Source organism: Eleutherodactylus coqui, chromosome 4, assembly GCF_035609145.1.
Source record: "Eleutherodactylus coqui strain aEleCoq1 chromosome 4, aEleCoq1.hap1, whole genome shotgun sequence".
Classification (NCBI taxonomy): domain Eukaryota; kingdom Metazoa; phylum Chordata; class Amphibia; order Anura; family Eleutherodactylidae; genus Eleutherodactylus; species Eleutherodactylus coqui.
The window spans coordinates 152,271,413-152,284,027 of NC_089840.1; the positions used below are offsets into that span (position 1 = coordinate 152,271,413).

At 41.8% G+C, this 12,615-nt stretch overlaps 1 protein-coding gene across 1 annotated transcript in view; it reads left to right on the forward strand.

The window, feature by feature from the left end:
• CACNA1S (calcium voltage-gated channel subunit alpha1 S) overlaps positions 1–12,615 on the forward strand; it is a 1,022,072-nt gene that overhangs the window by 276,723 nt on the left and 732,734 nt on the right. The window lies entirely within an intron of this gene.

The following is a 12,615-nucleotide window of genomic DNA, read 5'->3' on the forward strand; positions in this document are numbered from 1 at the left end:
TAATGTTTTAATGTTTTGAGATAAATGTAAAACTGTTTCAAAGTTTTTCCTCATAATTCTGTTCGGCGTTATAAACACTACTTATGTAAAGTCAATGGAATCTGATGCTCATACTACCTGCTATTTACATTGTTGCTGGAAAAACAACTAATTTACACCTTGCATTTTAAGATATATGGATCCTTAACAATGTATAATTCAAAGAAAAGATTTGACTTGTAACACAACTGTATTTTGTAAAACCCAATAAAAACTATTTGAAAAAAAAAAAAAAAAACGTGGACCTTTTAGCTTCATCAATCTGTGTATAATATTCATCCTCCTGCTCCTCCTCCTGAAACCTGATGTAATCACACCGAACGGGCAATTTTTCTTAGGCCCACAAGGCTCAGTCATATAATTTTCGTAAACAATTTTTCTACGTTTCAATGCTCATTAAAGCGTTGAAACTTTCACCTGAACCAATTTTTATTTTAACTGGGCTGCCTCCAGGCCTAGTTAGCAATTAAGCCACATTAACCAAAGCGATTAATGGGTTTCACCTGCCCTCTTGGTTGGGCATGGGCAATTTTTCTCAGGTACATTAGTACTGTTGGTACACCAATTTTTGGGGGCCCTCGCGTACAGTGTAATCAAATTAATTTTTAGCCCACCTGCATTACAGCTGACGTTACATCAGCTGTGTTGGGCACTGCAATGGGATATATTTATGTACCGCCGGTGGCTTCCTGGCACCCACCCATGCTGTCGGTCCACACGGAGTTGTAACTGCAAGTGTCCACTTCTAAAGAACCCCAGTCTGACTGGGGCATGCAGTGTGGGCCGAAGCCCACCTGCATTTAATCTGACGTTACCTCAGCTGTGATGGGCACTGCAATGGGATATATTTATGTACCGCCGGTGGGTTCCAGGGAGCCACCCATGCCGTGGGTGCACACGGAATTCCCATTGCGGAGTTGTACCTGCCTGTGACTATTTATAAAAAACAGCGGTCTGACTGGGGCATGCAGACACCTTGACAGAATGAATAGTGTGTGGCACATAGGTTCCCATTGCTATGCCCACGTGTGCAGCTCCAGATGGAGGTGGCAGAGGATTGGATTTCTCATTGCTTCTGTACAGCATTGTGGGCTGTCGCCCCGCCCCTTTTAAAGAGGGTCGCTGCCTAGCCGTGCCAACCCTCTGCAGTGTGTGCCTGCGGTTCCTCCTCATGGCAGACGCACTTATAAATAGACATGAGTGTGGCGTGGCATGAGGGCAGCTGAAGGCTGGGCAGGGACAGTTTGGTGTGCGCTGTGGACACTGGGTCGTGCGGGGGGGGGGGTGGTGGTTGGTCAGCATGTAACCCAGGAGAAGTGGCAGCGGAGTGTCATGCAGGCAGTGATTGTGCTTTGTTGGAGGTAGTGTGGTGCTTAGCTAAGGTATGCATTGCTAATGAGGGATTTTCAGAAGTAAAAATTGTTGGGAGGGGGGGCCCACTCTTGCCGCTATTGTGGCTTAATAGTGGGACCTGGGAACTTGAGATGCAGCCCAACATGTAGCCCCTCGCCTGCCCTATCCGTTGCTGTGTCGTTCCCATCACTTTCTTAAATTGCCCCCATTTTCACAAATGAAAATCTTAGCGAGCATCGGCGATATACAAAAATGCTCGGGTCGCCCATTGACTTCAATGGGGTTCGTTACTCGAAACGAACCCTCGAGCATCGCGATAATTTCTTCCCGAGTAACGAGCACCCAAGCATTTTGGTGCTCGCTCATCTCTAATCATAACGCTAGTTTTTTTTCTGGCTGGGTCCACTCCCTATCCAAATTCAACACTGTTGTTTCTCTTCTCTAAAGAAGGAAGTTGAAAGATTGGAAGATTAGAGGAATATAAAGTGAAGATTAACAATAACATCACCTCAGCTATATAATCCAACTTTTGTCTCCTTTTTTATCTTATTCTACTGATGTGAATCAATTTTCCACAGTCTCCCAGTTTCATTCTATACTTAACAGATAAATATGGAAAAATACTGAATATTTTCCATTGCTGATGCTAGTAGAGCTAATAAAAATCTGAAAAAAGAACAAGATGGAGATAAATTCAACAAAATAACTGTTCTTTAAGAATAAAGAAAGAGTGCCCTTTACAGGGACAAACAACACGGGCATTCTTCTCCTACATTTGTGATGTTGAAGATGAAACATTACCTCAATATAATGTGGACCTTAGAGTATACAATAAAGCTGTACCAACAACTGAGTGTATAAGAGATCTTTTCAAAGAATTTTCCGAAACTGCTAAAGAAGAGATCTCTAAGCTTAGAAAAGATGTTAAACAAGTCTATGAAAGAGTACAGTCAGTTGAGGTCAGTTACAAGAGTCAGTTGAGTCAGTTACATTATTAACCTTTTCTGAAAGTGTTACAGAAATATTAACCTGGAAAAATCGGGACATGTTGTGTGCTGCTTCCAAAGTTTTAAAATCAAAGAGGATATTCTACACAGTGCTAAACTTACTAAACAGAATGAATATGAGGAAAAATAGAAATGTATCAAGATTTATCAAAACTTACTCTCGATCTGAAAAAAACAACTCCAATCGCTTACAAAAACCCTTACAGAGAAAGACATTCCCTACAAATGGAAAGACATTCCCATTTGGCTTAACTATTTCTGCATCCAACAGAATCTGGATAATTAAAACATCTAAAGACCTTCCTTTAGCACTCAATAAGTTGACCTTAAACTATATCCGAATTCCCAACTTGGACATTCGCCAAGGATTACCTGAATTTGCCTCCTCTTCCATAGTAGGAAAACTGTGAACAAGCTACTCCAAATAAGCCTAGTAAACTGAGAAGACTGGATAGTGACCCTGCAAAATCACTAAGAAAAGGCGCAACAGAAGACCATTGATGCTTTTCTCGGACTGTAGTACAGAATTTATAGTGTCATATAGACAGTTATTTATACTGTGGTTAAACATTGGTCTTTTGCTTTATTCAATATTTCTGCTTCAGACATCACTAAGAGATCCAGAATGATTCCACATACCAGGTTTTTGCCCACATGAGATCTCACTCTTAATCTGGTAGGGAGTTTGTTTTTGCAATGTGTTTAAATAGTTTGTAAATGAACATTAGTTTTTTCAGTCCCCTGACTAATTAACATATTGCTTGATATAATATAAAGGGTATCAATATATCTCTAAAAAGAATACATAGTCTACAGTGCTTAGAAAAGACCAAACCTAATGCAGCTTTTTTTTTTAGAAGAGAGAGACTAATTTAGAAAAAACATACAGATATAGCAACTGAATTGTGATGCAACAAATTTTAAGCCATTGTAAGGCTATTTTTATCTTAACACAACAGAGGCCATTGAAAAACACTTGAAAGGGCAAATAAACTGTGGCACAGAAAGTTATCTTATCGCATTACATTTCAGGCAGATATGCAAATGATTAGATATGATTAGATGAATGATCTTGCCACCTCAGGCCCTAAAAGTGGTTCCATCCTTGGCCTATAAAAAGGCTCTCAGAGGCTACTGGTGTGTAGTGGACCTCTTTTTCCACTTGTTTAGAGCTTATTGATCACTAGACACCTCCACGATGCAATTGTAACGTTGTCCGCTATCCAGAGACAGGTGGCACCATCATTATGCGCCCCTGTGCAGGTCAGAACCCTTTCCAGGCATTTGGCTGAAGGACAATTGGCCCCACAGTGTCCATTATGTATCATGCCTTTGACACCCTGTCACCATTGCCTCTATTTGCAGTGGTATCATGAACGATGAAACTGGACAGCTATGGAGTGGAACCTAGGTTGTCTTCAACGACGACTCCAGGTTTAGTTTAGGCAGTGACGATGGCCGTGTTCATGTATGGAGAGCTCGGGTGAAGTGCCTAAATCCTGCCCCCACTGCTGGTGTAATGGTTTGGGGGGGCCATATCACATATGACAGTCAGTCACCCCTAGTAGTGGTACGAGAGATAATGAGAGCTCAGCTATACATTCAGGACATCCAGCAGCCACATGTGTTCCTCTCATGGCAGGGCTTCCAAGAGGCATTTTCCAGCAGGATAAAGCTTGGCTGCACACAGAAGGTTGTCACAGGAACATTTTCCCAACATTGCCAAACTTCTGTGGCCTGCCAGGTCACCAGATTTATCACCAATGGAACATGTATGGGAGCATCTGGGATACCAACTTTGTTAGCCTACAACTTGCACAATCTAGAGGCTCAGTAACAGCAAATGTGGAGTGATATGCTGCAGGATACCAAAAGGAACCTGTATTCCTCATGCTCGTCATATCACATCTTATATCCAAGCTATAAAAAGCCCAGCATGGTACTAGAGCCTCCACACCCACCTGTATCATATCTTGGATCCAAGCTACAGATAGCCCAAAAGGATACTAGAGCCTTCTTGCCCACTTGTATTACATCTTAGAGCCAAGCTGGAGGCGGTCAAACAGGTTACTAGAGCTTCAATACCTTCCTGTATAATATCTTGTATCCTACCTACAGGTGGCCCAAAAAGAGTACTACAGTCTCCATGCCTCCCCATGTCACATCTGGTATCCAAGCTAGAGGCGGTACAACAGAGTACTAGAGCCACCATGCCCACCCCTTTCACATCTTGTTTCCAAGCTAGAGGTGGTACAACAGGGTACTAGAGCCTCACTACAAGGGGTCAGTTCTCCACAATAAATGATAATTTTGCTCTGATATTGTAATCACTTACTAAGATCAACGTTACAATCACACAGAGAAAGTTTCATTTTATTCTGACAACTCCTTCTTGGTACCTGATATTTTTGACAATGAGTGTACCTACAGGAGGTGCAAGCAGGACCTTGGCACATACATTCATATCTGGGAGTGATGTCCTTTACTCAAACAATTCTGGCATTCAGGTTTTCAGAATCTCAACCCTTGTAAAGCTATGCTGTGCATGGACCTCATGCACCCCCCTCCATGTATCCCCTTTACCCCCTTCTCTGTTCATCTATTTAGCTCAGTGAATATGACTAGTTGTCCAGGTATCAGAGCGTAAAGCATCTGGGATCTGTTCTCAGATTGCAGGATTCAGCCTAGATATTCAATAGGCATGCCCGCCCCCTGCATACAACTATACAGAATATAATGCAGTTTGCAGAAACTGTAGGGCACATGTCAGAAAAGCTAAAGCTGATAATGAATTGATGCTTGCAACAGAGGCCAAAAGCAATAAAAAAGGAAATATAGGGCACGCCGCGATTGGTTTTCCGTGTGTGTTTTCACTTGGATAAATCGCGTCTGTCTGCATAGGATTGCATTATTTAATGCAATCCTATGGCAGAGGGCACAGGGAAATCCTGCTGTAGAATTTCCACCCCTCTGCAGGAGGCCTAAAACTTGAAAATTTGCTCAATCAATAACTGTGAAACTTCTCTTTTTTGCTAAATTTTAAATATTAAATGTATTCTGGTAAACATGGGAAAAAAACTAGTGTCATTAATTCGCAAAAAAAAACTCAAAAGCTTTTTTTTCCAAACATTAAAAAGTAAAATGAACAGTTGCATTAAAACAAATGACACTGCAAATACTGCAATACTGAGCAAACTTCAGTTACAAATAGAGTACTTGAAATTAATACATTTCCAGATTCCATCAATCTTCCTAATATTTCTCAAACTCCGAATTTATCTTTATATGAACAGATTTCCCTGCAAAAATGGAAGACCTAATTAAAACAAGCCATAACGGCAAAAGCTATAGCCCAGATGTTTTTTCCACTCTGTATTACCAAACATTTAAAGACTTTATACTCCCATATCTACCTCAATATTTTAACCACATTAGCACAGCAACTAAATGCCGATTTTCAGCAAGTGGCAAGGAAAGATAGGGAAATGGACTGGAATGAGCATTGCAAACAACTCAAAGCACAAGCCATGAAAGGCCATATGTGAGGCCTATTCTCACAGGTCAAGCTGGCCTCAAAACCTTTCTTGGCATGCAATGTCACAATCAAAGGCAAAAATGGGAAGGAACTGAATGACCAACAGAGTATCAAGGATAGGTGGAGGAAATTCTTAGAGGAACTATATAGCTGCAACCACATACCTGGACCATTGCAAGAGGTGAAGCCTGTGGACTTGGAGGCCTCCATTATGGAGTCAGAAGTGGTTATGGCAATAAAACTAGCCAAGAATATAGCAACAGGCATAGATAACATACCGGAAGAGCTATTGCTGCCAATACCAGTGAAAACAATCACAGTGCTGTGCCAGGCACTATGGGCATCCACATAATGGCCACAGAACTGGAAAAGATCTGTCTTCATCCCTCTACCGTCCAACTACCGAACAATAGCCCTCATTCCACATGCAAGCAAGATCCTTCTCAAAATTATTCAGGAAAGACAGATCAGTAGTTGAAGCAGCACTCCCTGATGCACAGACAGGATTCCAGCGAGGACGCGGCACCCATGACCATATTGCAAACCTGCAATGAACTATGGAAAAAGCTCAAGAATACCAAAAGAATATCTACATGTGCTTCATCGACTACATCAAGGCCTCTGACTGCGTCGACCATGACAAGCTATGGAAGGCCCTACAAGAGCTGGGTGTATCGGCACATCTAGACAAGCTAATAAAATCACTTTATACCAATTGGAAGGCCACTGTGGGAACACAGTATGGGGACACAGATTGGTTTGGGATCTGCAATGGCATCCAACAGGGCTGCATCCTCTTACCCTTCTTGTTTAACCTTTATGCAGAAGTGATCATGCATAAACTGGACCTAGACAAATTGGAAATCAGGAAGAGAATCGGTGGAAAAAACATCAACAATCTCCGTTATGTAAGATTAAAACTGAGAGTGAAAAAATGGGTCTCTACCTTAATTTAAAGAAGACAAAGTATGACAACTGCAAAAAATGGCCAAATTCGAATCAAAATTGACCAATGAGGTCATAGGACGCGTGCAAGATGTCATCTTCCTTGGTTTAAAAATTGACCGACCTGGAGAATCTATGCCAGAGATAAAACATAGGATAGTATTGGAGAGAAGCGCAATGCTAAACATGGACAAAATCTGGAAAAGTAGGGATACCATTATAGCAACTAAACACAGGATGGTGCAAACCACAGTTTTCCCCATAGCCATGTATGGATGTGAAAGCTGGACTGCAATAAAAGCTGATAGAAAGAGGACTGATGCGTTTGAGATGTGGTGCTGGTGAAAGCTACTGCATATGCCCTGGACAGCAAGAGTAACAAACAGAGAAGTCCTGAATCATATAATACCCAATATATATCACCGGAGGGCAAGATGACCAGACTTAGACTCACGTATTTTGGCCATGTAATGTAAGCAGAGTCGCTGGAGAAATCTAAAATGCTTGGACAGATTAGGGGCAAAAGAAGACCTGGCCGCCAAAGAACTCTAAGGCTGATCCTGTTAAAGCTGATACTAGCATGGATATCACACAACTGAAAAATAAGCAGTGCAAAACCGAAAACCATGGAGGGAGCCTGCCTTTAGGGTCGCCGAGGGTGGTGAATGACTAAACAGCTAACAACAACAACCGCACAGCAAACTATTTCCAGAAGGAAAGCTTATCTGTCCATATGACCTTAATCTCCAAAGAAGTAAAAGACAAAACAATTTTTAACAGCTATAGACTCCTATCTCTAATCATTAACAATATAAAGGTCTATGCGAAAATTTTGACCAATAGAATAAAAATTACTCTTTAACTTTAACAATCTGGAGCAGGTCAGAGGTATCCCATCTAGAGAAGCTAAAGATAACACATCTAGAGTTCTAAACATACATTTACCTCTTCTTATAACAGATACACAAACGCCATTCAATGGAGTTGATTGGCTTTTTCTGCAATTAATCCTTGTGAAATTTGGTTTTACTAAACTATTTGTGGACCAAAACCGTTCAGCAAAAATTAATATTAATAATGAGTTCTTTCCTTTTGATTAAAAAAATGGCACCAGACATGGCTGCCCCCTTTTACCCCTATTGCTTTATTGACAATGGAGGTAAAGAATTAGACATATGAAGTAAAACAAATACACTGAAGGTGTAGGATGTACTCAAATGGAATACAAAGCAGCCACTCTTGTGAATGATATGCTGCTTATATTAGCATACCCTTATAAATGTATATATGCTTTACAATAAGCCACTCTAGCAAAAACACATTTTACATTTCCCGCCCTCTCACCTGATTGCCTGTCACATTCTGGAAGTTTCCTCTGTGTATTGCAGTCACTTCCATGCACTGCAGACCTCTTTCTGATGCTTATTAGGCACCATCTTACTGGTGAGACTTTTTACTTGCATTTTCAAATCAATCCCAGGATGCATTTACACAGCATTAGCTAGACTTTCTACCATTTCTTCCTGCTGGGTGGATAGCTTAATTGCCATTACCTTCTATATTCACCTAAATAAACTTTAGGTTGTGATCACCTCTCTTGTAACTGTGACAGGAGCTGTGTGATCATAAGCAGTAACTGATAGGAGAGTCTGTATCCCCCTCTAGACAGTTTCTTTGGTAAGGGCCATGTAACAACATCACACAAACTGAGAAATTGACTAGTTTCAAACGGCATAAACCAAAGTAGACCTCACATGACCTTTTGAGAAAAAAAGTCTGGGAGTCTCAGATAGAAAGGAATAACTAACCAAGGTAACACTAGCTCGCTTATATACTGGGGGGATAGCTGCATAATGAATAAGTAACTCTCAAAAGGCAATCTGTTGATGTCCCCACAGCAGCATAAACTAAATTATGGCGCTTTTAAGGGATGTGACAGGGAGCCGGATGATGTATTTCTTATACTCACCTGCTACTATAAGCCAGCGGTGTCCTCCTCTTAAGTCCCTGACTATTTTCAGAGTCCTGTGTGGTTACTGTCCTATACAAGTCTACGGGACTCTGAAAAGAGTCAGATTTTCATGCATCATTGGGACTTCAGAGGGGGACATCACTGGATTCAGGTAGCTAGTGGCTATAAAAAATACATCACCTGGCCTCCTTTTTTATGTGAGTCCATTATGAATGTATCAATACCAAATTTGTGGTGATTCTTTGTATGCTGTTTTACATACTAACGGGGAAAAGTGGGGTTAACACTGTATCCCATTCTTAGCATACATCAGTGTTACAGGCACTGAGTGTGGAACCACTGTGCCAACTAATCGCTTTGGCTGTTGGCTAATCCTAAGGGTGTTATTCTGATGGTTCCCCAGTTTTCACCCTTTAACCTCTGTACAGGGATCTGAACTTCGCTGCGGGAAACCAAGTAGGCCGATACATCTTGGAGTAGTCCCAGTGTCATTGGCAGCTGACCCACGGGAGTCGGAGACACCAGTGCAATGCACCGCAAAACAGTCTGAACCACAAATCAGAATCCAGACCAATGTCGAGGCAGGCAGAGTACAATTGCAATCCAGGTAGTAAGTCTCAGAATCAGTACAGACACAGGAGTCAGAAGCAGAAGACCTTTGCTAGGTGTCTGAGAGAAACTTATACCAATACTGAGGCAAGGAGGAGGATTCCCAGCTCAGCTAAATAGGAGGGAAATAGCCTATTACCCTGCAGCTGGGCTGTAAGCACTGGGGAGGATTAACTCCTACAGTGCTGATGGACAGTACACAGCTATGAATCCACTCATATAGGAGGAGCAGAGGGTGGCAGACACAGGTAGCTGACTTAACCATTATATCCAGGAACAGTACCCTGCTGCCCAGTCAACACTGTATCTCATACTTAGCATACACTGTCAAGGAGAGAGACTCTGTTGCCAATTTGTTACAGATCGACTATTCTGAGTGCTCTCGCCACTGCGAACACTGATCATAGTAGGGCCTCGATTGATCACTCTACTGGGATTGCAAGCTTGTAGTCGTTAGAATACAGGTGAATTTGTACCCAGCTTTCCTAGGCTTCTGCACGCAGTCAAAACAAAAGCTCAAATCACCACCTGATCTGGTTTAACGGCTCCCACACTCTACAATGCCCACACACACACTCTGCCACCACCAGCTGTTAAATGTAAGCTGGAACCCAGACTATGAATTATGAACGCAATCTTCAGAGTTATGGTTCATTTTAAAACAGGAAAGGCTTCTCTAATAAATTGCTAATTTATTCTAAAAAAGACTAGCAGTGCTAAATATTTATAAGTAAACAAAAATATACAGAAAAATATGTTACAACCAAGATAAGGTATACAGGCATACACAACAGACAGTATTTTAAAATAAAACAAGGAGAAAATAAAGAGAGGTACAAGATTTGGGATACTTGGCCCAAGGTTCTTTTTCATGCGCAGTCACTGAAGCAAACGGGAAAGCCTTACACCGTAGCATATTTCCGATATCTGACCACTTGGTCTCTCTGCGGCCCGAGTTTTTAAAGCTTTCCAAGAACACACCACCTCCCAACCCCCTCTGACATCATTAAAAGAAGGGTGGGGTAAATGTGTATGGACCTGTGGAAAAACCATAATTCCCCATTTTGGCCAAATCTCTGTAGGAGACCTTCCGATCGGGAGTATATGCCTGACATATTTCCGGTTACACTTCTATCTATCTATCTATCTATCTATCTATCTATCTATCTATCTATCTATCTATCTATCTACGATACCAAATATGACACATAAATTATTAGCAGGTATGCGGATACGCCATATAGGGGTGTTCCGGGCCCCACACACCAATGAGTTTAGATGCATTTTGTTCAGCTGGCCCGTCTGATTCTGAAAATATAATTCATATCGGGCTAGGACCTTGACACAACCAATAACACTGTGCAACAATTCTTTTTACATTTTCGTAATGGAAAGTAATTGATATGTTTCTGTAAAATTAAAACATGATGATTACACTGGTAAAACTGAATTATAGCTAGCACATCTCATGGTCAAGTTATTTAACCCCTTAGTGACCAAGAATTTTTTTTGTTTAAAAAAATCGTAACTTCTTTATTTATCAACGTAGCTGTATGAGGATTTGTTTTTTGCAGGACGAGTTGTATTTTTCAATGACCCTATTTAATGTACCATATAATGTACTGAAAAACTTTTTAAAAGTTTTAAGTAGAGTAAAATGAAAAAAAACCCTGCAAAATATACCCACTTATGGCTCTAGCAATGGGACTATAAAAAAATATTTGTCCCTTAAGGCATGAAATAGGTCAGCCATTAAGGGGTTAAGAAGCCTTATATTCCAAAGCATATAACTTTAAAAAAATTTTGTTGACATGATCATGTAGAGGCTTATTTTTTGTGGAACAAGTTGTGTTTTTAATAGCATCATTTTTGAGCATATATATTGTGTACCTTTTATTATTTTTTGGAGTGGGGGGCATGCCACCATTATTTTTTGCATTTTGTTTTTACAGCATTAACTTTTTTTTTTGCACTTTTTACTTTTGTGATTCATCAGTGCAGACCAGCTTCTTCAATTGCTCTATGATCTGATACATGCCACCCTTTGTTGGTTTCTTTCAGAGGTGGAAGAGGTTAGCACAGGCATTCTGACAGGTCTGTAGCTACACAGCCCCGGTACTGGTGCATTATGTCTCCACCGGAAGTATGGGTGGAGGCATGGAGTCTTGGCAGCCTGCACATGTGATTTACCAGCCGTACTCTCCATAAGGGTGTCCGCCTCTCCCTTAGTCCCAGCAGCCTTGCCATGTGAAGTCCCAACCAACCTCCACGGCAGTGTGTCTGTGTGTGCAGAGTGCCTGCATTCCAGACGCAGGACATTTGGCCTGTGCCCCAGCTGCCCGCAGTTCCTATCAGTAGAGCGTCTTCTGCTCCGGAGCTCTGGCCTCACCTTTCTGCTGCGTCCTGCACCCCAAGAATGTCTTGTGTCACCAGGGATATCCTCTACTCCCTCTCACCAAAGGCAAGCTCCATACCAGCAGCTGTGGGCCAGATGTGCATGCAAGAGCTGAAGACTGAGACGGCTGGGTGTCAGTTTACCATCATACTGCAGGAGCCACTCTCTGTCTGCCGCGTTGGACCTTGTTTGATGGCCGCTGCAGAAGATGCTCCAGGAGCACTATCTGCTGCTCTACAGAAATGCTGCAGCCAATCCACAGCTAGAGGACATTACCTGTCAGTGAGCCAGGCCAATCCACAGCTGGGGGCAGTACCCTGTCACTGAGGCCACCCAACCAATGTCTTCACCCATAGTTCCGGTGGAGACATAATGCACCAGTACCCACAGCCCCATGTGCAGCATGCCGCACTGCACCTTATTTGTTGACACCTCCTTATCCTAGCCAGTACTAACTTCTTCAGGTATTTGTGCTACAGTAGCTTTCCAGTGGGATCTGATTAGGTGGGCTAGATTACACTTCCAATTTATGTAAGTAATGGTACCCTGTCAGCAAGTAATCCGTTGTCTTTCCTTGGAGCACCCTGCCAACCACTACATACTGGGAACACTCCATTAGACCTACAATTGAAGATCATTGCTCACCCCAAAAAATATATTAATAAGAGGTTTGCAAAAGAGATTAATTAACTAACACTACATCTGGCCCATAAATATCTAAGAGGTCCTATTAGACCTTATTTTTTCCTGGAAAGTGCAA